Here is a 27,608-nt window from a genome sequence, read left to right as displayed (position 1 = left end):
AAGCCTCATTTTGTCACAGAGTCTGGAAGGGATTTTAGCCAAAGTTATTTTCTTTATTGATTGTGGGACTGGTTATTTTGGCTTCAGAAACCATTTATTTCCATTAGCCTTCTGTCTTTGCCTTTCCTCCTGCTTGCTTATAATGTGCCTATCATTTACTCAGTCTGGAGGAATTAGCCTTTCTGAATCACCATGCTTGTGTGCCTGTGTATGCGTGCCATCTACTGAGCAGGATTGTCCCACGTTGCCTCCCCTAAGCAGAAAGACCTGGAGCATTTGTAGTGTGAGATGTACTGCAGGAAAGCATAAATAATCTCCAAATGTCAGCAACACCTTAGCGTTACTCTCTTAGTTGCTGCCAAACCTACCTGTAACTCAAGACCTGTGTCCTTTTTGTTTGTCTTGATGATTCTATGGACCCCTTCCAACTTGGGATATTCTATGATTCAATGTCTAGGATCACGTGAAGGTTTGCACGCATGCATGCATAACCACTTTCTAGATTCAGACAGCCTAAAAAGGGTCATGACCCATTACACCCAATGCCTATTAAAATTGGGTGAGGGAGTGGCCAAGCAGGAAACATAGTACATATTGGAGAGGAAAGAAAAAAGAAAGGAATTGATATTGCAAGCAGGTTTATCATAGAAGCTAGGTCTGAAGTAGACCTAAAGCTGATGAAGCTCTGAAGGGTTGCCCAGCCCCTGCCTGTGCCGCTAATACATAACACACTGGGGTTAGCAGGGGCATCCCAGCCCTCCTGGAGGCTGCAAATAAAGCTGGTAAAGAGGCCAGGCATTGTTTTTGAAGTAATTTGTAGTTGGATAGACTGCAAGTCACCTGTGATCCCTCCTAATAGCAGAGGGAGAGAAAATCTTTGTGTTGTCTGTGAAGAAGGTGTGAACAGGAACAGAGGGGATGGCAGATCTGCTGGAATAATGAATGTTTCAGGTAAGAGGCTGAAATTTCATGTTTGTCTTCCTTCTGGGCAGGAATGAAGCGTACCCAGCTTCACAACAACCTAGAAATATTTCTGTGAAAGCTTTTATCAAAAAAAAAGAAAAATACTTCGAAGTCTCAATTACTAAATGTTTAGTGTCTTAATAGATGAAATTGTGGCTGAATAAATGCTTTTCTGAAAATTACAATCTCAGTAACACTTCGTTTGTGTTACAAACCTTTTGTTTCCCCTCAGAAAATACTGAAATTCCCTGAGTGTGGCCAGTTTCACCTGGGCAGGACTATGGGAGGCTGGAAGTGGGAGTTGCAAACAGGAGTCACCTGATAAATATCCCTGCTAGATGGGCATCATTCCAAGGAGAGGGTGTGGAGGGGCCTGAGAATAAATACTGTTTTGTCCTGAGTAGCAAAAGCACTGAGCAGCAGGAACTGGAAGGTGAATAGGAGACTGTTTATTTTGGAAAGGGTGTCAGCTTTCTGTTACAGGAGCAAAAGACCAAGAAAATGCAATTAAACCTCTGCTATCTGAATCACAGTGGTGTTTGCAAGTACCTTTGAATATAGGGAGTGGAGTGGAGTGAAGCTGAGTTAGATCTGAGGATAATGAAGAGTATGTAAGGGCCTGTGCCAGGAGCCAGCGCTCTGTTTTCTATATGCATCAGCAGCTCTTTCATCAGTAAAAGGTATGCTTTGTGAGATAAGAAGATACCTTCACTAAAATTACAAGACTGATAGCTGCAGGTGCATTCATTAGGATATCTGCAGTGCTATTAAGCATCTGCCCCCTGTGTGGGAAAGGCAGAGGGACACTGGGGTAGTGGCTTCATGGCCCTTGGGAACCCATAGCTAATGAGTCTACAGCCACCAATACCCATGGCCCTGGTTCACATCAAGGGCTGTTGCTGGTTGTCTTTGTCCCCAGCTGTCCCAAGGTCTCTTTCAAAAGCATTACCTTCCTCCTCATCCAAGAAGAAGGCCTCTTCATTGGATTTAACTCTCCACTAGATACAAGGTCATGTTGTACCATGAAGCTACAACAGGGGAGGGTTGGGTTGGGTATCAGGAAAAGTTTCTGCACCAGAAAGTTGTCAGGCACTGGAACAGGCTCCCCAGGGCAGAGGTCACAGCCCAAGCTTGCCAGAGTTCAAGAAGCATCTGGACAATGCTCTCAGACATGGTCTGATTTTTGGGTGGTCCTGGGTGGAGCCAGGAGTTGGACATAAAGACTCTTATGGGTCCCTTCCAACTCAGGATATTCTATGTCTTCATGGTGGCCTCCCTCCCAAGGGCCCGGAGCACCGTGGTGTTTTTTTTAGTGTTGATGCTGTCAAATTGCTTTAGAAGAAAGGGTCTGAGTGATTGTATCTCAGCGTATCTCTGCTGGCGACTCTTGTAGTCGGTTCACTATCTGCTGTAAAGTTTCTTGTGTTTGTGGAGTGGAAGACCACTGTGTCCTCTCACTTTGTGGGCCAGCATCAGGTTGGGGTGTTAGGGAGGGCAATGATTTGTAAATGTTTTTTTCTTTTTGATGTTGTTATTCTCCAGTGCATTTTCTAGGCAAGGGAGCTTGAACCTTGTAGTCTTTAAAGGCCAGGTCTGAGCTTCTAATTACATCAAAATACCACTTTTTCATTCTTGTAGCAACCTAGGGGACTGTTCACTGTTACATTCAGCAGGGCCCCAGCTTTTTTTTCTCTATGTAGAGCAACAGCGCAGATGTAGAAGGTGATACTCCCAGCCTGGGAGCTGATTAGGGTGGCAGTTCTGTGGTTGCAATCTGGGTCTTCTTCCAAAATGTAATTAAATCAAGTTTTGTAAGCTCCGCTGTGCTGCACAAAACCATGTCAGCCAAAGGGGAAGTTTAATAGGCAGAGCAGCTAGAGAAGTAATGAGATTTTAAAGGTCAATTGGAATAGAACAATGAATCAGAAAGGTCCCCCAAAATGTAAAGAATTAGATAGATTTCTTGTTTCTGTTAGAATAAAGTAAAAAATGTGTTCTCTTCCTTATACTGGATTTAGATAATCTTTCTAATGCCACATGGCGTTAGCAACATGCTCTTTCATTTCATTTAGTTCTGATGCTATGAAATACACGCACAAAAGTGTCCTCTTTTCTCCAGATCTCTCTGCTGTGCTCCAGTCTGATGCAATGGGCTCCAAATCTGCACACATCCTCACTGAGGAAGGCTGGTCTGCCTGGATTATTTCTAAGGATAATTTTTCAAGGTGACAACACACCTTACCTAGTTGTTGTTACTTTTGTAATCATCTGCAATCAGACACTGAAATAAAACAATTTTGCCATATTGCAGCGTAGCCTATGCGAGCCCAGTGAGAATGAGGTTAGCCAAAGATGTGGCTCAGTTTGTTTTCTGTTCTTCCAGGTTTTCTCCTGGAAAGAGGAGGGAGGAGATCAATGAAGGAGCTTAAGATAGGTGAAGAGAGAACCTGGAAAACCAGAAAATAAGCGGAACCACATTTTCAGTCAATCACATCTTGGGATAGGATGTAAGGCAGGAAAACGATTACAAAAGTGCAGCTGGGCAAGGATGGTGGTGTGTACGAAGGATTAAGATGTCAGCCCTCAGATAGGCAGAGATGTAGACGGTCTGCACTGTCTACAAATGGCAAGACCTAAGTGTGGGATCAATATGAGGCTGACATGCTAAATCAATGTAAAAGATTATATCTAAACTGTGTGTCACGAATCACATCCAACTACAGGCACTGAAAAAGAGAGAGACAAGTCATAGTGGTTGAACAATTACATTTCAATCTGATCTGTGTTTGCTTACAAAGATATTTGCACTTGTTCCTACCTGCTGTCTCAAGTGACAAGCATGAAGATGAGGGATTTGAAGGCTCAGAAAATGAAGTGGAGCAATATCAGGCTGACATGGGGCCGACCCAGTAGGTCTGTCCTCTTCGTGACCGGCATGGCAATTGCAGCTGTCTCACATCCCCCATCTCCTGGAGATCAGATGGGGACAGAAAATGACTGAAAAGATTAAATTGAGAGCATTTTTTTCTGACAAAAATCCAGAGATTTTGGAGAAGTGCACAGCCATGGGCACTATGGGCTGGGCATTAGGATCTTGGTACTGCGGATAACCAGCTCACCCCTGCAAGAAGGGAATTTGAGGCCAGTGAAGCAACAATATGGCAACCACTGCCTCAGTATTTCTGACCTCAGCCTGAAGTAAATGATCTCCCAGGGAGGGTTCCTGCCCCATCTGAGCAAGGAGGCATATCTTCATCAGTGGTTAACACATCCTAAAGGAAAGGTTAAATTTAATGACATGTTGACCCAATGTTACAAATACAAATAAGAGACAAAATTATTATTTTAACAATTAGAAATGGAGAACTGGGTCAAAACAATACATTTGGCCCAGACTGCACCCAGGGACATTTTCTCCAGATCTGTTACGGTCTCCTGCTTCCAACTTTGCGTAGTTTTGACCTTGTAAATAGTGTTGTTCAATGTTATCTAATCTCTCCTGTGTGCATGGTTCATGGGTCTGAAGCTGCAAAAGCTCAGGGAGAGCCATGCCATTGTGAGCTGCTCTGAAGGCATTCATAGGGCAGATACATCACTATCTGTGAGACAGACACTGGAGCATAAAACACCTATTGTCCCAGTCCTGAGGGAGGCTCTGCATAAAGTCTTCAGAGTCCTAAGGATGCTGTCTCTTCTGATCAAACACCCAAGCTTTGTGTCTTCAGTTCTGTATAACATCTACTGACATTAGTGCTTGCTGGTGGCACTGGACACACATCCTGGAGCTTAGCTGGAAGTGCCACTCAGAGCCATCCACCTGTGCTTGTTCTTGCAGGATCTCCTTCAGCTCGTTAATCGGCTTGTCACCCAGGTGTACCCTGAGCATGGAGATGGTTGGTTGGTGTGAATTGTTCTTGACAGATCCCGTAGCCTAGAATTGCCATGAGTCTGGGACATGGCACTTGGATTCACCAACAGAAATAACTTTATCCCAGACTTCATGTGAGCCCACATAAATCACTCTGGCAGGGAAATGTGAATCCATAACAAGGGGAGCTGGAATGGAGGCAATTTGCAAGCTGGCAGGGAGAGTTTGCATCCATTTGCATTTAGCCAAGTATCTTGAGTTCTTGGTGGGCAAATATCAGTGGGCGGTGAGGCTCCAGCTCTTCTGTGGGGCTTGGCCACGCCATTGGGCTAACTCAGTCCTGCATCATGCTGTTTCCTTTGGGTGTGTTTTGGTATCAGTGGTAACTGATACAAGCGTGAGGAAGAATGCATCATTCATTACAAAATCAGTTGAAAGAAACTGCTGGCTCCGTGTTATTGGCCTGAAGGAAATATCTTCTCCAGAGAACACACTTCTGCAGATCGGGCATCTTGGCAAGAGACCACTGAGAGACTGAAATTTCATTTTGTGGTAACTAAACACCCCAAAGAAAACATGATGGGGAGCTGAATGATTTCTTTATTCACTTTCTAGCAGAACCTGGCCATATTCAGGTTTTTAAGGAGTACCAGTTTTGCGCACACACATTGTGTGCTTTTGGTGTATTTATTTCAGCCACAACCAGTGAACCAGGAGAGCCGCCTGCCTCCATGCCAAAGGTCAGAAAATGGAAATGTAATCTGATAAATGCACACAGACAAAGGCATGTACAATGTGGAACAGTACTTTCGGAGGAGCAGAGAGCTGATAATGTTGTGCTTCATGGCATCAGGAATAAGAGGCCTTCAAGAGAAGGAGAGACTCTCCAAAATGCCAAGGCAGCAATGTAGTCTTCAGCAGCATAAAAAACTTCACAGCAAAGCTAAAGGATTTATTAATATCAGCCTCCATTACAGAGGATGCTGGGAAATACTGGCCCAAGACATATTTTTTCAGGATAAAATTTTAGACAGTGAGATGTTAAAACATGAGGTGTTGAACAAGCTAAAGAGCTACAAGCTGCTGGGAATGAAAGGTATATATCCCAAGAGAACTGGTGGAATTTAAGAAAAAAGAGCTGAGTTGCTGACAATAATATGCTGCTTCTTGTTGTGTCATATCTGCATTTTAGAAAGAGCTGATGCTAGGACCAGGGGACCAGCAAACCCTTCTCTAACGCCAGCTGCAATGGTTGAAACTAATCAAAACCAGAACTTTAGCTGGATGAACATGACAGAATGGGGACGACTTGGTCTGGATTCACTGAAGGAAAATTGCGTCTGTAATCTACTCAAATTTTTAGTACATTGCTTGAAGAGTGGATGTGACTTTCGTGGACTTTCAAGAGGCATAGGACAAAGTCCTTCATGGGAGGCAATATGAGAAACAGAATAGCCCTAATATATGAAACTGAATATTGTCATGGACTAGAAGTTGGCCAAGAGAAAGCAAAATAAAGGATCAGTTGCAACAGGACAAAGAATGAATATGAACCTTCCCCTACCATATCATGCAGAATAAAACTTATTTTATTTTTAAAATGCTTAATATTTTTTAAAAGGACTTAAAGAATCAACAAAACCATGAGATGAACTGTAGGAGCTGAAGGCTGTGATGAAGCTCAGACAGCTGGGATGTGCTCTGCTTGCTACTTGGTGGAGTCTTTAAATACCCTATGCAAAACAGTGCAGCTAAGCTGTTACTTGCAGGTTTATATGACCCATATGTTGCAGAGGCAAAATACCAGCACAGCAGTTTTTGAATCCTTCTATTTACTTGCTTTGTATCTGAAGCTGATTTAAATTAATTTCATCACTTTTCTGTGAATAAATACGTCTCACAGCCCTTTCTCAGAACTGCTGCTCTGTTAAAAACTTCACTTTTCTTGCAGTCCTGTAGGCACATGTGCAATTCATATGCAAAGGAGCGTAGCCCTCTAAGATGGCAGGATCAAACTTCATAGAATCGTAGAATTGCTCAGGTTGGAAAAGACCTTAAAGATCATCAAGTCCAACCACAACCTAACCATACTACCCTAACAACCTGCCCTCTCACCTCTCCTGAGCTAGTTTGCAGTATAGCTACTATTGCCTAGGGAGGTGGTAGAGTCAGCATCCCTGGAGGTGTTTGAGAATCATGAAGATGTGGCACTGAGGGACACAGTCAGCGGGCATGAGGGGGATGGGTTGGAGTTGGGCTAGATGATCTTAGAGGTCTTCTTCAACCTTAATGATTCTACGATTCACAAGTTGGAAGGACTAGAAAATCTCATAAATGCATGTCTTCTTATTCAACTTTTATTATCAAATCAAGTCATCTGGAGACATTTAAAGACCTATTTCCAGAAAGTATCTTGGATAAAGTGCAGACGCTGCCACACTACCTGCTTTCCAGGTATTGCTTCTGATATATAAACTGCTTATGGTTTCCTAGAATTCAAACAGACCGCATTATTCCCTCTGTGTCATTTGTTCCTCATTCTTAGATAGCAGCAAATTAAAAAATGATGGAGAAGAGTCGGGAGTGAAACTGATGACTACTTCTACCATGATTATAAATGCATTATTTTGGCAGCTAAATTTCTTTCAAAATTTCTCCCGAGAAGGCCAGCTCAGCTTCCTGCCCCATTAAACAACCAGAAGAGGCAGTTGCATCTTTGTGGAAAAACTAGCCAGTTTCCAAGAAGTTCTTTGTTTGTGGGCTTTGACAGATCAATTTGTATTCTCACTGAAAAAAAAATAAATAAGAAAGCTGGAACAACCAAGTTCTTCAGGGTAAAAGATCAATTTCACATCTAAAATTCAAAGTTAAAGAAGAGCAATATACTTGGAGAGATGCTGCTTGTTTAATGAGTTTGCCATAGCAGTAGCACTGGAAATTAAATAACCATTGGTAAAGATGTAACAGTAATGGATAAAATTAGGAAATTCCTTGTAGAGCATTAACAATGCTGAAAACGTTCAAACAGTTTTTCAATCAGTGGCAGGCCCTGTACTGGGAAGCTCATATTAGCTTGGTAGGTGGAACTGACACCAGGAGTGGAGGAACGAAGATGAGGCAAAGAGGGGATGGTTTGCTATGTATGAAATCATTCTGATAAGTATTTTGAAGTGGACCCATGAGGAGCATTCTTAGCAGCACCAGCACTGAGATTGGACAGAAAAGCAGCTTAATATTTGTAGTTGGTGTTTTTTCTTTGCCTGAAAATCTTTGGTGAGCTCTGCTAACCACTACTTGCCAGCTGACTTCTCACAAAACTCATAAACAACAAAAGTTCAAGGTATTTGAGCGTGCTTTGCCTAACACAAACACACGCACTGGTACATCTGCAAGCGTTAGGCATGTGCATATGTCCGAACTGACTAAAGCCAGGCCAATTCCTGTCACTGGCCTTCCCCTTCATTCCCCACTCTTTGTCTGCAATTAAGATACCTTTCTTCTTCTTTTCAAAGCTACTTACAGTTACTGAAGTCAAGAGAAGTATTGTTACCAGTGTGCATAGGCTTAGGTTGTCACTCCTATTTTTCTAAGCCTCTTGCAGGAAACTAGACAACTTGAGGCAATGGAAATAATACTAAGAACAGACAATAATAGGAGAGTGTCTCCTTTTATCTGGATTTGATAAATTTAACATGATAGAACCCTACATGCCTTGCTGTTAGGCCCCCTTTTGCAACAGCAGTATTGTGCATCAGGATTGCGCTAGTCCCACAACAAGGGTGAAGGCGATTTGTAAGGTTGTAATTTTAAAATGTGTTTATCTATTTCAAAAGAGTCACCTACAGTGCAGAAGTGCAAAAGTTTGCACATGAGCTTTCGGTTCCCTGAGGAGTGATGTTTCATGTTCTTGCTGTCAAACACAAATCAGCATGAGGGGGCACTAAAGAGCTGTCAATAAAAAAGTTATTTTGAGGCAAGGTTTGTAGGGAGAGGTAATTATCTTTTTTTAGATCACCAAATATTTTGACTGCGATCTGAAATAGGCTGATTTCAGAATGTCTTCAAATCATGAGGGAGATAAAGCTTTTCATGTGCATTTCAAGACCTCTTTCCAGAAACTGGGCCTATCGTGCTTTTGCTTGGTAAAACTGAGGAGGAGTCTGTGAAAGGTGAACAAACCCTTTTAATGGTGAATTTTGAATACTTAAATATTCTATGCAGGAGATCAGAGATAGCACAAGGCCTCACAACACCTGGCAGCACAAGCAGGAAATGAATGAATGAGATGCAAATTGGACATCTTGACTAGAAAAGATGGACTATTTCCTTCTGCAGATTGCGTTATGGACGGCATGCCAAAGCTGATGTAGATGGACTCAGTGGAGTGAACCCTGATGAAATGCAAAGAAAATACCCTATCTCACAGACAAAGCAGAAGATTTTCAAAATTAAAATGGCCATTTTACAAGCAACTTGTGAGCATTCCTGTGAGACTGTGCTGCTAACAGATGTCCTCAGAATTGTTCTCGCAGGCCCTTGTAATGGAATGCACACATGGCACAAAGTGCAACCAGACACTCTCGGTGCAGTGCAGGCTGATCACTTGCCCGGCTTAAACCTGGGCAAGTGACTTGATGGAGCAAGGTCACGTTGTGTCTCAAACCCCAGTGAAGCCAGTGAGAATAGAACTGATATTCAGACCAATCACAACAAAAATAATTAGTAACTTCTTACAATTAACTTGCCCTTTTGGACATTTCCTTACATAAAACATTTGAGTGAATTATTAAAACTGTTTCCAATCCAAAGGCATAAAAAATGTATTAGATTGTAATCCAGACTCCACATTTGTGGTAGATATACCTACAACGTTGTGATTGTTGTCTTTTAATTCAGCAGCTTCTGAAGGACAGAATGTGAGCCTTCCCATAGTCCTGTTCCAACCAGACTGCCGCCTTAAAAATATCTTAATTGTGATTTAAAGTCTTTAAAGAGAAGAAGGAATGAAAAATCCCAGTGGTTGAACTCCAATGCCTTTGTCAACCACACTGAGTTCCTCTGGTGTCAGACTTCAGCTAGAAAATGATAGAACTATTCTATCACCTTCAGTTTTTTTAATATACTACATTAATGTTTTCTTCGGTGGATATTTTCCAAGACATCATTATCTTCAGCCACACGTTAGAGTCAGCTCCTCCTGCCAAAATTCCTTGACACTTGATTTCTCAATTTCTGGACCCCGAACATGAAGACCCTAGGGCAACCAACATCCAGCATGTCCCATTTAACTTTTCCATGATCTTGGTAGGCCACGGCCAGTGAAATACCAACCACTGCTTGCTAGTGCTTTTCTAAGTCAGTTTTCTAGGGAATTGTACCCTGGCCTGTGAGAACATGCTCACAGACTTTGACTCTAAGCATGGTATTCATATCTGGTATTTTCTCCATCTACGTTCATCTATTGATACAGTCATGTCTACTAAACATCACTGTTCTGTCTTACTTCTGTGTACCTGCCCTTCACTCTATGTGTTGCATAATAACTTCATGAAGAGTGGTTTTTTATCTCTTTAACCATTGATAGAAATGCATGATAGTATGGGGAGAATCTCTGTGGAGTCTTGCTGGAATTTTACTTAGTTAATTATGATTCTTAATTCAGAGATTTTCTATGATTGCCAGTTTAAACAGTTTTCCTCCCTTTTACTGTATGCTGTGTATGCTGTGCTGATTTTTTTTTTCATTTGTTGTCATTTCTAATGGATATTTTTGTTTCTGTTGTCAGTATTCTAAGTGCATATTCAAACACAGATGGACTGATTTTATCAGACAAATAGTCTGATTTTACTTCTAAGCAAGACTCTCAGGGGTTTTGAGCCTTCCTTGACTGATAATGGGTTTTTGGCTATTTTAAGGAAAAACTTAAATCTGATCCAACAATTATATTTTCACATTCCTTTCCAAGTAATTTTGATTGTGGCTCCTTCAGTTTGTAAAACATCCTTCTAAGAAACTGTATATATAATAACAATGTGAACTTCACATTGCCTGTACACAAGAAATCCAGTTAAGTAAGACGATTTGTATCTAAGCCATTACTAAGATTAATTCTGTGGTCAGTTCTTCTTTGACTGTCAAGATGAGGTCTAATAGTAAATTTCCTGGATTAGATTTTTGAGTAGATTTTGATTAGATTTTTGAGTAGATTTTTGATTCCTGGATTAGAATTTTCAGTAAGGAAACTCAAATGGGGTTATCCAGGAGTTCCAACTTGTGATGTTCCCAGCCTTGTCCCTCCTGCCCCTGAGCTACTGCTTCTGTGTGCACCATATGTACTAGATGGCCTTTGCTTGGAGGCTGTCAGAGCAGAAGCCACAATCTGTTCCTTGCACATCACAGTGCTTATCAGTTGTGGTGCTGAGACTAAAGCTATACATACAAATCATATACTTAAATTCTCCAACCAGCCAAGTAACTATCATGACCTTGCTTCTTTTTCAGTCTTCCTCTTATATCACAAGCATATAACTTACAGCAGATGCTCCCAAGGACATTCTGTTTTTGTGTGTGTGTTTTTTTTTCCTAACTTCCTTGAGCATTTCATTTGTCTTATTTATACTTCTTCACCATACCTAATTTAGAAACTAGTAGAAGAAACTTACCACTAGCAAGGTGAGAAGAGTTGGGTAGTTAAGTCTACAATAACCTATTATTTTACTGATGGTTGGATGAAGTATTGTTGTAGGTGATGAATATGTTATTCAGTGAAGACAGGTGGTACACATATTTAAGCTCTTCTTGAAGTGAGAGAAGAAATAGAGCCTTTGAGCAGTCCCTCCTTAAAACCAAAGACACTGATCATTAATTACATTAAATTTTAGAGTCATGGAAATTTGATTCCAGACTGAAGATGAATGCAGAGAGTTTGGCATCATTTTGATATGTGGGTGAATGAGGAAGAGAACTAGATATCTAAGCCACAAAAACAGGTAGAAGAGATGGCAAAAAGAAAAATAAAACCAAAACAGTAAAACCAAACAAACAAAAAAAAAACCCACAACAGACAGACAGGCTTTAGGAGGAAAGCTGAGAGGTCTGAAATCTGAGGAAAAGACTCACGATCAGAATGTGGGATATTTGTAAAGTTAATGGTCTCCTTGCAACCAGTACCCTGTATCAAGGATGTTTTGTATGTGCATGCACATTAGTATGATTGTAGCTAAGAAGGTTGTGGTTACCCCCACTGGAAAAAGCACTTAGGATCCCAATTATTGGCAACAGCTCACATCAGTAAGTGTTATTCTCAAGTAAGTATACTCTTGAAAATATTATTTGTAATTTCATCTGGATAACTATTCTTTGCCTCCTGTCCTACATTGTTCCAGTTGTTAGATAGTTGCTGTTCTTCAACCAGAAATACTCCAGTGCCTCAATGAAAAATTCCCATGTGTAATATACGAAGTGTGTTGGAAGTTTTCCAGGCAAAGCTGCCCAGCTCTTTGCAGGCATACACAGCTCCTAAGTTTGAGAATAAGGTTGTGAAATGACTGAATGAATGCATACTGCTGCCTTAGAGAAGTAACATATATATAAAGTGTGCATTTGTTTGGATATTTAGGTAATTCACGTTGCAGCTTATGTTTTCAGTACACACTTCATACTGCTTCAGGAACTCCATGCAGGTCATGAACCCTGGGTGGTTCTCACCTGCTCCAGATGAAAAAAAAAACAACACTATAAAACAGAGGATTACTATTATTTGCAACAAGATTAGTTACTTATTAGTAGCATATGTCACTTCCTCAGTGAGCCTTTCCAAGCAGGTTATAAATGTCCATAGAAGATGGCGTGCTATCAACCTACGTAGTTTCACATGTTTTGTCTATACATGTATGATTAGCACCATGCCTTCAACATGATGATTGTTCTAAAAATATCTGGGCATGAAGGAGTATAAGTCATGGTAAAACACAATCAGAGGGAGCAGAGCAGGGGTAATGGGAGAAAGGGGCAGGAAAGGAGAACAGAGAGCATACTTCACATATCAGCATTCGCTTGATCCAATTTAGGAATGAGCATCACTCTGCTGTGGTCATGGTCATGCAGTATTTATAGAACGCCATCTCCTGTCTCACAGACATCTAATGACAACTAAACATTTACTTCTAGAGTCAATTGGGATCAGATGGCCTTTGGGACCGATGCAGTATTTCATGGATTATCAAAATATTTTGTTTATTTTTGTGACCCCCCCCCCCTCCCCCAAAACCAAGTGTTTAATCTTTCAATGTGATTAATGGAAAACTAATCAAAATCAATATTGTTCCCTGGCCTACATCCAAAAAGATACTTAAATAAATGCCAGACTTCAGTCATGGAAATGATCCCACTAATGAGTGTTCCTGATGAATTGGGATTTTCATTTGGAAATACCTTCCACTTTTTCACTCTACAGTGCTTGTTGTAGCATTAATTCTCAATTTAAACTACAGTGTACACATTAAAAATATGGTTCTCTCTATTTCGTCTACTCCGTACTCCCCTTACCATAAAGGGAACTGTGATTGCACATATCTTGCTGAAAAAGGACATGATGTACATGTTGGAAATCTTCATCAGCTTTTGGAACCATAAGCCCAGCAAATTTGCTAGGCAGCCTCAGGGTCCAAAGAGAATATTTTCTTTTCAAGCATCACATTGCATTGTTTCTGAAATGCAATTTTCTTAGAATTTTCAGTTAGAGAAAAGTTTCAGATCGTTCTGAGTTCAGTACACTTCTGACGACAGTCAAATTTTGAAAAAGAGCAGCAAGGACATTTCCCACATGCTAGGGGCAGAGACAGCCAGCACAGGACTAGGCATTTTTTGCATATTATACAGATAAGTTCAGTTCTTGGGATCATTTTCAATGGACTTCCCAGGTAGAATTATAATCATAGAATCATTAAGGTTAGAAAAGACCACTTAGATCATCAAGTCCAACCATCAGTCCATCCCCACCATGCCCACTAAACCATGTCCTTCAGTGCCACATCTACACATTTCCTGAACACCTCCAGGAATGGTGAGTCCACCACCTCCCTGGGTGAAGTGGGTGCTGTGTCTCCTTTTGCACTCTGTAGAGGAGGACTCACCACAACCCTTTGGAGATGCTGAAGATGCGGCTCATTCACTTTTGCTTTCCTATTGTACACATAGAGACCTAGTCCAACCCCTGCCTTTCACTATTGACTCCTGACCAACACAAGGGCTACACACAGCCCCCAGCCTGTCCCGCTCTGGGACACCCTGTGCATGTCAGTCCCAGCACAGACCTGGTACAGGGCTCCATTCTGTCAGAGCTCTGCCATTTGCAGTGGAGCTACCTCCCTGGGAAAGGTCCAGGGCTCGCCATGCAGCTCTGTGCAGGCGGCAAAGAGCACATTTAGACAAGGGCCTTTGGGGAGACTGTGGTTTTGGTCTGCAAAGGAAAACAGGAGCTGAGATCTTATGCCAGCGCACTTCACAGAAGTTAGCACTGTCTTCTATTAATATCTGCTCTGTTGCTGTTGGATAAAAATATGTTGCACTGTAAATACAATGTGATGCCTTCAACCAAAGCCATAATTCATGGAATCGTCATTATGGATACAGATATGATAATGGATGTGGAGTCCACAAAGAGAAAACAGACAAACTACAAAACAGAAAATCCGAGAGATGCCTACGAAGCAGTGCAGGATACCTAGGGCAAATCGAGATGCTGAACAGTAATGCCTTTGATTCAATACAATGATTTTTTAAATTCTGGTGGAAGTACATCTATTCAATATGTGTGTGTACTATTGAGGAACCAGGCTGGAAGGAGCATAGAGGCTGAAGTCTTCATACAGTCACATAGCATACAATATCCAATTAGTGAGACTCAGACAATGAAATGTCAGTGGTTACATATTTCAAGATACAGCAGTGCCGATTTCAAATATTCAGAAGTCATGAATTAGGCTTTTCTGAAGCTTTTCTCAGTGTGGCACCAAGCAATCTCTATGGAGGAAATCACCCATAATTGCCATTTTACAAGATTTGCAAGATTCTACCATTTTAAGTTGGACTTGAAAGTAATGAGACACAGACAGAAATACTATTTCAATTTATCTTCTGGTTTGCAAGCTGCTGGGGTATTTCTGATCTGTGTTTTGCATTTGCTCTTTAACCCAGAGGACTACAAACTTACTCTTTTAAATAAAATGTGGCATTCTTCTATAATCAGTTGCCCTGAGAGCTAGATCTTTAAGATAAGCACCAAATTATATGAAACTTATGATAAGCGCCAAAGAATTGGGATCACTAAATCAAAGAACAAAAGGATTACAGAGGGGTCATACTACAGGGCCTGTGAAAAGGAACTGAATGGTGTTAGAAAATCAAAGAAGCAACTTCATCTTGTAAAATTATTATAAAATCTCCTCCCTACAAATTGGGACAAGTCTCAGACAAGTCTCAGAGACGTGAAAAGAGTACCTTGAAATATTTCTCTGAAGGTATCTAGAGGAGCAATTCCCACTTAGAAAGAGTAGATTTGAGCAAACAGCTACAGAAAGCTGCAGACTTTCTGACCATCTGGGTGATCACAGATAATCATTTTGCAGAATTTTTGAACTTGAGCTTTTGGACTTGGGCCTCTACTCACCTTTAACTACTATCACTCCATGTACCTAAATCTGCGGAAACAGGTGGCTCTTGTGCACATCCCTACTGAGGCTGTCCTTTGGTAAAAACTTAGAAGTCCTTTTGCTACACTGTAGTCTGGACCTTTTTTGAGAATTGCACTGTTTTTGTCTGCTGTTTTGTGCTGCTGAAATCTGGTGACTGTAATATTCTCCATTTCCTGCCCAGGAATGAGAAGCCAAGGTGGGGCAAAAACTAGAGAGTTTTTCAGAAGTTGTTTCTGCTGTCTGAGGGGCTGGTGGTATGAAGGATGGCTGGATGAGTGACTGTGTTTTGGTGTCTTTCTCAAAGCAGTGTTGGCTATTTCAATTTGCACTGGACAGACTTATTATTCTTCCTAATGCATTTTCCAGGCATCTTGAGGTTTGGCATGACAGGCAAAGCTATATTCAGGCAGGCATTTTGAGTGGAAAATATATTCTTGTCAGGTACTACTTTCTTTCCCAGTTTGTTCCATACATACTTGGCTAGTTTCCTCATTGTAATGTGCTGACAGCTCCTAACAGGAGCAAAATCTCCTGTCTGATCTGGTGCCTGGGCTGATTAATTGGTTCACTATGCAAAATGGTCCTACCGAGATCTGACTTTATTATGCTGATTGAGAAAGAATAAGAGGCTCATTTTGTCCCCATTTCTGCAGTGACAGATTTCTATAAGTGTTATCTGTAGTGTCAGTAGAAGGATTCAGAATGGATTTTGCATTATTCTTGTTGGAACTATTTCCCTGGATGTTTCATGCACCAAAGTGAATCTACACAGCATACTGCTGGGGTCAGCTACTGAGTATTTGTCTGCCACACCGTCTCTCGTATTTTCCTCTCTCCTGGAATGGCAGTAATTAATCACTGCCTAATGTAGGCACTGCCTCAATGAGATTTTAGATATTCGGCCTAGGAGGGCAAATCCAATTCATCTTGTATTGAATTTCCCTTTGCAGTCATTTGAGTTTGGCACTACAGAAGACCTATGAAGGTAGGTCAGATCTCCTTAAATAGACTTTTTCCTTTTAATGTTTATTCAATGGGACATTAGTTACCTCCAGAACGTAATCCAGTCTATATATATTAGAAATGCACACCTTTTATATCAAGAGTGTTATGAAAATCAGTAGCCCTGAGAGTGTTCTCCTATGGATGTACTAAGGTGGATCAGAACTGCAGATTCCCAGGAAAATGCTGTGCAGATATTTTGTTCTTGGGGCTGGGGTCTTCTTGCTATCAGGAAGTTCAGCAAAGGGAAATGCAAAGCCCTGTACCTGGGGAAGAACAAACCCAGGACATTCTAGGGCCATCTAGCTGGAAAGCAGCCTGGCAGAAAAGGACCTCAGGGTCCTGGTGGGCATCAAATAGAACATGAGAGAGCAATGTGCACTTACTGCAAAGATGTTTAACAGTATTTTGGGCTGCATTAGGTAAAACATTGCCAGCAGGCCGAGCGAGATGATCCTTCCCCTCTACTCAACACTGATGAGGCCGGACTGTGTCCAGTTCTGGGCTCACCAGTACAAGAAAGGCATGGAGCAACTGCAGAGAGTTCAACGACTGATGATTAAAGGAGCGGAGCACCTTTTCTATGAGGAAAGGCTGAGAGACCTGGGATTATTTAGCCTAGGGAATCAAAGGATTGTAGAATTTCCCTAACTGGAATGGACTCACAAGGATTGAGTCCAACTCCTGGCTCCAAACAAGACTACCTAAAAATCAAACTATATGTCTGAGAGTGTTGTCCAAACAGTTCTTGAAGAGAAGGCACAGGGGAAAATCTTGTCAGTGTCTATAAATACTTGAAGAGAGGGTGCAAAGAAGATGGAGCCATCTCTTCTCAGCAGTGCTAAGGGCCAGGCCCAGAGGCACTAGCCACAGCCTGGAGCCCAGGAGATCCCCCTACCCATCAGGCAGCAGTGCTGTGCTGGGTGGGTGCCGGAGCACTGGCAGAGGGACCACAGAGATGTGGATTCTCCCCCTTGGAGATCTCCAAAAGCCTCTTGGACGTGACCCAGAGGGCCCTGCCAATCCCAACCATTCTATGATTCTGTGATTATTTTCTGAGGAAGGTTCTGGAGAGTTTGGAGGAGACCAAAGCCTTGCAAAATAAGTATTTCCAAGAAATATTTAGCTGTTCACCATACAGAGAAGTGTGTAAATGTCAATACTGTTTTAGGAGCTATGCTGAGTGGTGTTTGGAAGTAAAATGCAAACTTTAGAATTGTAAATAAATAAGTGCTTTTCCTAAGCACTTATTTTTTTCCCACTTGAGTGAAACCTAATAATAGTTAGAATAATTATTCCTGAGATCTCAGACCTGGCTCAGACCTTGCATTGTCTGATGTTACTGGGCAGTCAGTGGAAAAACTTGTTGAGACAGCCTCTCCAGGGCTGCTCATACTGTGCCACATCAGCTGTACCAGCCAGACCACACCATTACTGCTGCCATCCAGCTCTAGGCACATTCCCAGGTGTTTCCACACATACTCTGGTCCCGGCTTTGGAGAAAGGGATGGACTATACAGCCTTCTGGCAAGATTCCTTCTGATTCTTCAGTTACTGTGAGGCAGTGCCTTTGACTATGACTATGTCCTTTGACTGTGAAAAAGCCAAAGAGTAAGACTCTTAACTTGGGACCGCAGTGCAGAGCCTCGGAGCTAGATGGGTTGAGCTGAGGTTTTAGCTGCTCATCCTGAGCTCAATTGTTAGTGAGTTACTAAAACCTGCCACTTGAATTACTTCCGATTGGAATGAGACAGCTAGTGTCTGGTGGTGCCCATTCATATTCAGCTCATGTTTGAATGTTTGCTACTGCACCTTTGAATGATGTAACTCACCAGCCTGTTTTCTGCATGCTGATTCTGCTCATCAGGATGCCCACATGGACTCTTGGCTGTAATTACTCAGCTGTTTTACACAAGCACATTGGAGAGTGAGTGAAGGCAGAAGAGGAAGAGGACATGATCAGCAGCCTTAGGTTCTGGCATATCTTCTTTCTCTATTAATTCAGTAGTTTTCCAGCTGATCTCTTTGAGGTCAGGGAGTGACAAACTGTTTAAGAAAAACCCCTCTTGCTAATGTTGATGATGAAGCGAAAGCTCTAGAGTTTAGTTGTACCCAACATAAGTAATTCATCTCTCTATTTCAGGGCAAGTCTCAGCCATTTGCAGAGGTCATTTTCACCATTCCCTTGTGAGGCAGGAATGACAGAAAAGTTTCTGATGCATTCATCAGAAAGCTAGCCCAGGTCCTCTGGCAATGCTTTATTAATCTTTAGAACACCATATTCGTGCTAGATGAATAAGTATCACTGCTATTTATCAAATTTCTGCTGCTTGTATAGTACAATGAAGACTTTAATCCAAAAGGAAATTCAACTGGTCCAATCAGCAAATAATTTGTCTGAGATTTCCTATAACAGGAAAGCTCTCGATTTTTGCCTCTTTGCATTCACCTAATTACCTGATGCTGTGCACCTAATTAACTTGTAATGTTGCCGTCAAGGGATTCCATGATCTTTCCAAACAATTTAGCAGCAGTCAGAGATGAGACATCTCTAGGAAAGAAACAATCAACTTTTCAGTTGCTGTGTGCATTTTGTTCTATTCACTTTCCATATACCCTTTTGAAAGAGTCACAGGTGAGAAGAAAGAAAACTAAAGTAAGCACAGAAGAAATAACACGCACTCTGGCGATAATATTGGTCTTTTACTTGATGACCTTACAAATGGGGACGCAGACAAATCAGAAATACTTGATGTCTTCTTTGCCTCTGTCTTCAACACCATTTATGGTCTCTGGGATCCCAGAAACCCTCAGTTGGTGGGTTGTGACCTGAAGGAATGGCATGAAACTGTTTCAGGGGAGGGTCAGATTGGGTATTAGGAAAAGGTTATTCATAAAAGGATGGTTGGGAACTGGAAAAGACTCCCCAGAGATGTGGTCACAGCTCCAAGATGCTGGAGCTCAAGATACATGGCCAGAATTTGGGTGGTCCTGTGTGGAGACAGGAGTTGGACTTGATCATCATTGTGCATTCCTTCCAATGCAGGACGTTCTATGGTTCTATGGTTTTATGATTCTGTTTGGTTACCTTTACATCTGATGGATTTAACCAAGGTATATTCATTTAACCTCTGCTTTCCATCCTAACAGGGGTGGATGTGCATATGAGATGATGTTCTCTTATCTGGCCAAGATATTTCAAGAATTTGTCCAAAGAGCAAGCCCCAGCTGACATCTTCAAAGATACTTAAGGACTCTTGTGCATGAGTGTAATAGTGGGAGCCAGGAGTTTTGGGGACTTTTTCTGCCTCTGGCACTAATTGCTAGAGGAAGGATTCAACAAGTCTCTGACCTTTTAAAAGATAATGTTAGCCTCAAGTATTCATCAAGACTTCCTCTGCTGAGAGATAGAAGAGAAATCCACTTGTGGATGTGTCATCTCACACTAAATAAATATGTTTAAATAAGTATCTCCCCCCATGGTTAATACTGAGTGTAGTAATGTCTCTGCACTGCGGTGATGCTCCATGTCAAATGGAGACAATAAGGTACGAGGGTGGCCATGAATTTTCAGCTTAATATATGTCAAATGTTTTTAAATCCCTGTGCAGCAAGTAAAATTGAATTTGTTGTCATTTGAATCCAATATCATAGAAAGCAATGATCTCTACAAAACTTTTCTCCAATGAGAGATTTCCAGAAGAAAATGGTAACTACATTAGTACCTCTTCTGAGTGTGGACATTGACTGTAACTGGGAGAAGGAGAATGGAGAGTTCTGGCAATTTACGTACAGCTGTGTAAGCTGTATTCACTTGGAGGTCTCCATCTTGCCTTGCTCCTATCCACTGGCGTGCATCAGGTTATGTGGGTGATGGCACTGTTAATCTAAGTCAAGTGCCATGTGCCACTCAGGACTTCTTTTTCTCATTTTCACTTTTTTTGCTTTTTAATTCTGGTGCCCTATGTTAATTATCCTCTCCGTGACAATGGGTTAGTGTTCATTCTGTTCTTTTCAGCATTAGTCTGTATTTGCTGGTCTGTGTCAAGTCTTTTCTTTGCCTCTTTCACCAAGTTGTCTTTTTACACTCTTTGTGCCTCTCAGGACACTAATCCCTGGCAGAAATGGGCTCTTAAGTTAGATTTTCCTTGGGGTTATATTTAACCTCCCTGTTCTTGGCTATCCCGAACATTTTGAGCCAGCAGTGTGTTATACCACCTGGCTGGCTGGTGCTGAGCAAACACAGCACCAGTCTGAAATCCTCTCCTTGCAGCCAGCCACAATTAATCTCTTTCCATATTAAGAATTGACCATTTGTTCCTCCTCTTTTCTTCTTATCTCTTCGCTGGTTTTTAATCCATGACTGGACTTCAACTTCCACCTCTGGATTGCCAAGTTTCTCAATAGCCTTTAGTGCAGGTCTTTATCAAAAGCCTTTTGAGAGCGGGTCGGTCCTTTCTGAGCACAGTTTGGTTAACCCTTTCAAAGTATTCAAGCCAAAAAGAGCACAAGAGAAGGAGGAAAACTACCACTTGTGGAAAGTTTGCTGTTTGGCATATTTATCATTGCCTTTGTCTCCTGGATTTTCTTGGTCAAATGGCCTCCAGCTCCAGGAGTGATATGTGGTTTATATTAACTTACTTTTCTTGGTGGTCTTGCTCTGTTTGCTGCTTCAGCCTATTTGTGAGGAGGCTGGGGAAGGCCACGTGTCTGTATTTTTAGGTTGCAGACCCATCTTGGCTTCTAGGTTTCTTTGTTGAACTCTGAAGTGATTGCTCCAGACCCCCAAACTTGGAGACTGATACAGGCTTAACAACACTTGGCACTTACTGGTGTTTTGCCTTCCCTCCAAATCCCATTTCTAGGAGGGCAGAGAGCTCCTGGGTACTTCAGGGCAGTCCTCATTGTGCCATCCCAGCGGGTGACTGCTGTAAACACCGTGGTTCTGTGCAGAGCTGGCAAAAACCAGACCCTGTCCTCTGCTCAGAAGCTTCTGTTTGTGGTCACTAATGTTTGCAGTTTTGCATAATCATAACAATGCCCTTTCTGAACACTATTCTGCCACTTTAGCACGTCTTCTTTGTTGTCACCATGTCAGTTCTCCACTGATGATGTCCCATTTATTTCTTATTTTAATTTATTTGTTATTTCTTTGCTTCCACAGAAGAAAAGTCTCTTAAAAATGCCGAAGATCCTCAAATCTACACAGCTTAAAAGAACACTGGATGAATGTCAGTATCTTTCAGGACATGCCTGAGTCTGCACAGCTTCTGCCCTTTGCTCTCCCTACCTGCCATTTCACCTGTTGCACTGTATTAGCATTGTCGTGGCTGGACTTCCATTCTCATTTTGGTTTGTTATCACAGTAAACTGGGAGAAAGGAGACAGTATAGGCAGTAAATGAATGTCTGGTATGCCTTTCTTTGCTTATGTGAACCATGATGATTTCGTTTTCTCCCTGCAGACCTGAAACTTTGCTACACTTCTTGGGGCTCAGTCATAGGCACTCCAGCACTATTTATTAAGTAAATCCAGCAAATGTAAGAGCATCCAGACAGAACCTCTCAGGACCCTTGGGGCAGGCAGTAAGAATTTTACAATTAGCTTTTTTTTTTTAAAATTATTTATCTCTCCCAGACTGGCATGCATACATATAATAGTCATATGCAAAGTACTTTGATGGGACAAGGGGGAATGGCTTTAAAGTAAAAGAGGGGAGATTTAGGCTAGATATTAGACAGAACATTTTTACGCAGAGGGCTGTGAGGTCCTGACACAGGCCCAGTGAAGTGTGGGCGCTCCATCCCTGGAGATGCTCAAGGCGGGGTTGGATAGGCCCTGGGCAGCCCGAGCTGGTGGGGGGCACCCAGCCCACGGCAGGGGGTTGGGACTGGATGATATTTAAGGTCCCTTCCAGCCTTAGCTATTCTATGATTCTACAGTTCTATACTTCAACCACAGATACATACTCAGTTTTGCTTTTTGTAGCACAGTGACCAAACAACAAACAAAGCAGGAGCTGCAAGGCATGGGTTGGAATCTCTGGCTCTCATAAGGAATGCTGGAATTCCCAGAAGGAGTAAAAAACTTTAGAGGAAAGATAACAGCATATTTCAACCCCTGCCTGTAACCCTCAAAGGCATCAAAGGACTCTGTGGGAATCTGCTGTATATAGCAAAGAGCCTACAGAAATACTGCTGCCAAGAAATCTATTCCCAGCTCAGAAACAAGCAGTTAACAGTTTGGAGAGAAACACCTTCAACGTGGATAGATGATGTACTTACACAGCCACCTCTCCTGAGGCACCAGATTACAAGAGCTGCAACCCTTCAGGCAGTGATCAGAAAGCCAAACAGTCCCAGGAGATGTCTCTGGGGAAATCACAGGATTTAACCATTTTGCCTCCTTAGGAAGCAAACACCACAAAAGTGTTTTCAGGGCACAAGCCAAGGATTCATTGAGGACAGCAGTTTTACCACAGATTCTTGTATGGGAGTTAAAACAACAGTAATGTTGGATAAATAACATCAAAAGTTGCCAAAACAACAAACCTGACAGCAACAGATAATATAGCAGTTTGTTTAGATAAGGAGGAAAGACACTGGAATCATTGCTGTCACTGTTAGTGCCAGGTAGGGACCCTGCAGAAGACCAATTCTGTTATTGCCAGAGCCTGGGACAACTGCCCTTCACAGTGTGACCCTTTTTTTGTCACCTTTTGCTGAGGTTTGACAGCTTTTCATTAAAATTTGTCACATAGTTATGTTAGCATTCCAGCTACTGTGCCACTTCTGAAATACTGCTGCTTGCCATGGGATACATGGAATACATGAAATCAGTTCCCTGATTTCACAAAGCATCTCTGTCTTTCATAGTATCATAGAACCATAGAATGGCTTGGGTTGGAAGTGACCTTAAAGATCACCCAGTCCCAAACCCCTGCTGTGGGCTGGTTGCCCCCCACTTCAGGCTGCCCAGGCCCCCATCCAGCTCGGCCTTGAGCACTTCCAGGGATGGGGCATCCACAGCACAGGGCAGCCTGTGCCAGGGCCTCACCACCTACTGTCCTGGCTGAGGGAGAGCTAGGAAAAAGTAGGTAACATTTGCTGGAAAGGGAAAGGTTTTAAATACAATGGGGAAAATGAACATCATTTCCTTAAATGTCAGCAGAGTGAATAATCGCATAAAATAAAATAAAAAATCTTTTCTGCACCTGAAAAAATAGAATACTGCTGTGGGATTCCTGCAGGAAGCGTATGACTTGGGCTTAAATCTGAGTAAATCAAATTTTGCTCAGCTCAGCTAGAGAGCATTGACAGAAAAAAAAAGGTTGCTCTTCTGTTCCATAAAAACACAGCTTTTCATCGTTTTGACACTAACAAAAGGAGAAGGTTGTTATGAGTTAGGAGTAGATCACTTTAATATGATATAATTTTTATTAATAACTCACTGACCTCAACTGTTTTAATTTAGCTTTTTTAAGTGCATTACAGAGAAACTTTACCCAATCTTGATGCTCTGTGTCTCAGGGATTATATTATCAGACCCAATTTAAATCACAGATTTAATACATCATGTATTAGCTTTCAGCACCTGATAAATGTTACGGGTTTCTTAATGCTCTTGCAGAATTGGAACCACCAGTCATTTGGCTTTCCAACTGTTGTTTTATTATGTGGCATTAAAAGCTGAATATTTTATTAACAAAAGGAAAACAACACTTAAATTAAAATTAAATACTCCAGCCAGTAGCCTAACTGCATATTGCTCAACCTCAATCCAATTTGTTCTATTGGCTATCTCCAGACTACACAAATTGGATAATTTTGACAATTAAAAATGTTTTCTGTTAATATGTTAAAGTTGGAAGAGATTCGATAACCTGCCACAAGTTCCATCCACTATGATATTTTTTCTCAAAAGAAAAATACTGAAAGCAGGAGAGTTTGGGCAGCTGAAATATTAAAAAGCTGCAGTTTGCCAAGAGTAAGCACTTGTTGAGAACTTTGCGTAGTGAGACTGAATCAAACAAACTTTGACATGAATGTTGAGATTGAGAGGAAATGGTCCCAGGGTCATAGAAGCGATGGTTGGGAGGGATTAGATGATCCTACAGGTCTTTGCCAACCTTAATGATCCTATGATTCTATGACTTCTGGAGGTCTCTTGGCCAACCTCCTTCTCAAAGCCAACTCTAGATCAGGACAGATACAACTTTGATGGCCAAACCTTGAAAATGTCCAAAGATAGAGCCTGAGCAGCCCCTCTCTGTGACTGCACTACATTCCTCATGAAATTACATTTTCCCTGCTGTCCCTCTCAAGCTGCAGCCTGTAGTCACTTATTTCTTTTATACCGCTCTGCACTACTGAGAAGACTTGAACTCCATCGCTTTTATCATTGACCTTCAAGGCGTTGTAGGCAACTTCTCTATTTCTCCTTTTCCTTATTTTGCCAGATAAAACAGCCCAACAACATCACCCTCCCTTTTTAGAAGTTCAGGAGGTCCCTGACCACCTTGGTAGAAATACATTACGAGATTGGATATCCAAATAAGCCTAGGCACGGTGATCCCACTCTGCATGCAGCAGGCAAATACTGGTTGCAGAGCATGCTCAGCAGTCCGACAGTACTTTGGAGATGTACTCTGTGCTGGAAACCTCTGACCAGCCCCAAAAGGCAACACAGGCTGTTGGGCAAAGCAAGAACAAAGTCAGTTCGTGGAAGAAAGGAAGCAGAGGGCCTTTGACAAGGCCATCATCTCTGCCTCGTGCTGAAACTTTCGTTCCTCTGAAAGCATCTCAACCCAATTACCTGGTAATTTAATCTCCTGTGTTTCTTCTCAGAGTGATTCAGTTTGCTGCAGGTTTTATTTACATATATATGGTTTGCAGTTAAAGGAATGCCTGCTCTCTGCCTACAAGGACTAAAGGAGCTGGCTGAACATTTGGCTGGCATGTGTATACCCACAGCACAGTGAAGTTATCCCTTGCTTTTCCAAATTTCTGCTTTTTCCTCATCCTCCGCTAATTTCTGTTCACATCTTCATTTTCTTTTTCTGGCTTCCTACTCTTTCTTTCTTTTTTTTTTTTTTAAGTTAAAAACCACCAAATGCCTCTTTTTCCCTATTCTTGGTTTCTTTCCCCATCCTCTCTGCTCCCTGTCCTTCACAGCCATGCACACGCGTTGATGCCAGTGCTTGAACCAAACTTGTGAACAATACAGCTCACATCCTAACTGCATTTATAAACTAAGGGAAAAACTCCCACTTCTTGCAGTGGGTCTGTTAGGTGTAAGGGAGGTACATTAGAATCCAGGACAGAAAACACTGGCCACATGTTGAGAAAACACCCCCAACAAGGGAGAGGCATCCAGCTCCTGGGGTTTCTGTGAGCATGCTCTCTGTCTCCACTGTGGTGGGATTTCTTGATTGTAGCACATTTGTCTGTAATTTATGGACAGCCCGACTGGGACAGCCGCTCTTGCCGGGTGAGCAGATGTCCAGAAATCCCGACATCTCTGCTGCGTGAGGGAACATCTGCGTGCTAGCATCGGAGCAGCCAGACGGAGGCTCCAGGAAGCCACGAGGGATCCTGGGCTGTGGCAGTTAACATCAGCTGCTGTCTGACCCCAGCTCAGAGGGTTCGGAGGGCACGTCCCTGTGCTTCTGCAGGCATTGCTACCACTAATGAGCAGGTGGTGTCAGAGCAGCATCAGGGGCTAAGGAGATTTTTATCTATGCTGGGAGCTTGCTGTGTTGCTGTGGATGTCGCTGCATTTTTGGAGCTTGGATTCATATGTTTGGAGCAGGGATTTTGTTCCCTTTCTGCCTGGCCTTGATGGTGATATCCTCCCCACCAGAGATCTTTCTGCAGCAAACCAGGCAGCCAGATATAACACTTCTCCTTACAGCTGATGACAGAGAAGGAGCAATCACCACCCTAAACCTCCTAAATTGCATTCAGCAGCCTTGATCATTGCATTGACCATCACTGGACAAGGTGGGTGATAGACTATAGCAGGAATTGGAGACTTAGCCTCACCAAGCACTGTTCTCAAGTTGTCAGCAGGCCACAGACCCTGTGCATTACAAGGTACAAGCTGTGGGTTAGTCACACGTCCAGGACAGAGAAGCTGTGACCTGATGCTGTTCCTATTCCATGATCTCATTGCTGGCATCTGTCAGTGCCACGCTGCAGGGAAACCCCTCTCTGATAAAGAGAGAAAGTGCCAGCTGTGAGGAAATTGAGCCTCCCCACACAGATGGCCTTCCATGTTTGGTCTTCCACAGTCGTGTCTCCAGAGTGGAGTACTGAGGTGGACTTGGGAGCTTCTCTTCACATTGAAGAGAACACATTGTCTTCACAAACCCAGTGGTTCTCCAGTTGGTCACAAGCATGCTCCTGTTTCACTGCCTAGGCCTCATAGCCCAGTAGGATGCCCTGGTGACATGTCAGGTCCAATGTCCAACCCAGCAACCAGCCGGGTGGGTGCAGACCTCAGCAGCACAGCTGAAAGCAAATCAAAATACTCTGCACTGATTGCTATATGCTATTATTTTCTCTTGGAAGTACTCAGGGTCTGCCCAGAAATACTTTTGACTAGCTTAGAGTAAAGGTTATGTCTATTATAGATACAAATATAGATTATATAGATTAAAAGTATGCAATTCTACACGCGTGGAGTAATTTTTGTCCACCTCACTGCATGGAAAGCAAGCATGGCTTTGCTCAAGATTTTCTCTCTGCTGTTAGCCCTCAATATTCTTCATTTTTTGTTTTCTCCAGCAGCTAGAAGAACATTCCATCCCTGGGGTTTTTCAAAGATGTCTGCATAACTCCCTGAGCTCTGCTGAGGAAAAGTGTCACATGGGGGAAAATGCCTCACACGGGCCTTCAGAAAGCAGGATGTGCTGAGCATGAAAGCCACGCTTGGAAATGTTATCTTATATTAATAATCTCTCCCTGCTCTTGCTAGGGCCATTGAAGAGCTGTCTCCCGGTGGGGAGTGCATACCCCCATGTCACAAGCAGAACATCCCAAATTAGCTGAGGGGTTTGAAGCCTTTGCCAGCAGTGCTCA

General features: G+C 42.3%; 1 protein-coding gene across 11 annotated transcripts in view; it reads left to right on the top strand.

The window, feature by feature from the left end:
- Positions 514–27,608, top strand: part of LOC110397422 — a 39,562-nt gene continuing 12,467 nt past the window's right edge. The window contains exons 1-4 of one of the 11 annotated variants that reach the window (XM_021393676.1): positions 530–951; positions 16,476–16,510; positions 18,395–18,499; positions 21,692–21,758. The gene's annotated coding sequence lies outside the window, so the exon portion shown is untranslated. The other 10 variants (XR_002437765.1, XM_021393674.1, XM_021393672.1 and 7 more) reach the window with 10 other exon arrangements.

This window comes from Numida meleagris, chromosome 4 (assembly GCF_002078875.1).
Source record: "Numida meleagris isolate 19003 breed g44 Domestic line chromosome 4, NumMel1.0, whole genome shotgun sequence".
NCBI lineage: Eukaryota > Metazoa > Chordata > Aves > Galliformes > Numididae > Numida > Numida meleagris.
This window is presented reverse-complemented; position numbering and strand designations above follow the sequence as displayed.